The following is a 2479-nucleotide window of genomic DNA, read 5'->3' on the forward strand; positions in this document are numbered from 1 at the left end:
TCCCCTCGCCGGCAACAGGTCTACCCCCGTCACCTGGCAACGGGGAGTCAACCGTCAGCGCCACACCCGCATGCGAGGGGGTGGGGATGGACCACCTCCATCCCGCACCGCACAAGCGCGCCCGCGGGCACCGAGGCTCGACCGCTTCCTGCTGTGCTGGGGGGTCACAAGGTCTAACCCCTAGCGGGGAGATGTCGGCAGCAGGGCCCCTCCGCCCTGGGGCGAGGGGCCTCTTTGCTGCCACCCCTCAGCACCGGAGCACCCCTAAGCCCCTCGCCCCGTGTATCAGGCCCGGGACCCGCGCGGAGGGAAGGCCAGGCTCGCGCCCGGCGCCGGGCGGCACGAGGTGGGAAGGACAGCGATCGGTGGACAAAAGCTTGTGTCGAGGGCTGATTCTCAATAGATCACAGCAAGGGAGCTGCTCTGCTACGTACGAAACCCTGACCCAGAATCAGGTCGTCTATGAATGATTTAGCAGTGGGTGCCCCATGATCATGCGGTACGCGACGGGGGAGAGGCGGTGCCGTGTCCGTCCGCCTCTCCGCTCCTGACCACGAGCGGCGCTCCGCACCAGGCCGGCCCCGGGGGGCGGGCGGCCGGCTATCGCGAGCCCACCGAGGCACCGGCGGCGCTGCGGTATCGCTACGTCTAGGTGGGATTCTGACTTAGAGGCATTCAGTCATAAGCCCGCAGATGGCAGCCTCACACCAGTGACTCCTCAGCCAAGTGCATGCACCAGGGGTCTGAACCCGCGGTTCCTCTCGTACTGAACAGGATTACTATTGCAACAACACATCATCAGTAAGATAAAACTAACTGCCGGCGTCGGCGGCCACGGGTGGATGGGGCGGCGCCTGGGCGAGGAAGGTGCCGCACACGTGGGGCCCCGGCGGCAGGTTGTCAGCGGGGGGACTTAGAACTGGAGCTCCGGAGCTGGCCTTAGCAGCAGGTAGACCTGTTGCCAGCGGGAGAACATAGCTGCAGTGTCAGGGCAGGCCCCGGCGGTGGGTAGACCTGTTGCCGGCGAGGGCACTTAGAGCCAGAGTGCCCAGGCTTGCCCTGCTGAGACACCTGCCCAGCAGCAGGTAGACCTGGTCTCCAACCGGTCTCCGAGTTAGGGTCTCCGACCCCTGGTCTCTGAGCCCCGTGGGTAGAACTCCTGTCCAGATCCGGCAGCTTGCCCATTGCCCTGGCCGGCAGCTGCATCCACGGCAAAGTCATGCAGTGGTGGCCGAGGGGGCATCGTCCCCCCCAGCCGAGTGCCACCTGCCTTCCACCAGGCATGTGCCCGCTGAAAGGGGTCGAGGGCACCAAGTGGTGGCAGCAGTGCTGGCAGGGCCTCCACGCCAGCGGCGGTGGCGGGCTGTCATCCAACCGGCCTCAGGCGCTGCCGACGCCGGCTTGGGTGCTGACGCCGACCGCCTGGCCAGTGGCGCAGCTGTCCACTGAGCTCGACTCGGCAGCATGGCGGTGACGGCGTTGCCCATGGACCCGAGGGTCTGTCAGGCGACTGCGGAGAAGAGAGGAGTGGCGAGTGCGGACCGAAGGTCGTACCCTGCCCCACGGGCGCGTCATCCCGGCTAGGAGGTGGGGCGGGAGATGGGCGGCATGTGTGGTCTGGCGCGCACCGCCGCTCTCTGTGCGGAGGCCGGGCTGAACCCACGCGCCTGGGCTGCCTCTGAAGGCGGCGCGAGGCGCGTTTCTCCTCTGCGGTGCCAGCGATCACTGGAGGAGGGGATTCGGCCAGGATCGCGGGCTCCCCACCTCAACCATCCTTGGGAACCCGGCGGGGTTTCTCCCCACCTCTCCTTCGCTCGTGTGCATGCTCGTGTGACCAAGCGAGGCGTGATGTCCTCACCAGATGAGGGGCAGCTCGACACGAGCGGTCCCAGCCCCTCCGCGTGCGCGGAGTGGTGCTGAAAGTCAGACAACTATTAGTGGTGGATCACTCGGCTCGTGCATCGATGAAGAACGCAGATAGCTGCAAGAATTACTGTGAATTGCAGGATACATTGATCATCGACACTTCGAACGCACTTGCGACCCTGGGTTCCTCCCGGGGCTACGCCTGTCTGAGCGCCGCTTGACGATCAATCGCTGTCTGGCGTCCTTTAGGGTCTTGTCTCCGGACTGGGGTTTTGTCACCGACCGGCAGGCGGGTGCCTTTTCTCCCCCGTGCCTCCCTCCCCGAGCTCACCTCTGTCTGTCCGTCCGTCTGTCCATCGGTCAGTCGGGGCGTGCGGTTCGGTGGGAGAAGGGCGGGGGGATGGTTAGCCCTGCGGGTGAGGCGGTGGTGTAGCACCGGCGGTTGAGCGCGTGCCTGACGGCCGGAGTGTCTTTGGGCTTGCAACCTCAGATCAGACATGTCGACCCGCTGAATTTAAGCATATTATTCAGCGGAGGAAAAGAAACTAACGAGGATTCCCTCAGTAACGGTGAGTGAAGAGGGAAGAGTCCAGCGCCGAATCCCCGCCCTGCG

The 2479-nt window shown here is 65.3% G+C and overlaps 1 non-coding gene across 1 annotated transcript; it reads left to right on the forward strand.

Moving 5' to 3' along the window:
* The first annotated feature begins 1929 nt into the window (after positions 1-1929).
* Positions 1930-2082, forward strand: LOC113940380. Its single transcript, XR_003525434.1, has one exon. It is a non-coding gene; the product is annotated as a 5.8S ribosomal RNA (ribosomal RNA).
* Positions 2083-2479: the final 397 nt, after the last annotated feature.

This window comes from Corapipo altera, unplaced genomic scaffold (assembly GCF_003945725.1).
Source record: "Corapipo altera isolate COAL_440 unplaced genomic scaffold, ASM394572v1 61519, whole genome shotgun sequence".
Taxonomy (NCBI): Eukaryota; Metazoa; Chordata; class Aves; order Passeriformes; family Pipridae; genus Corapipo; species Corapipo altera.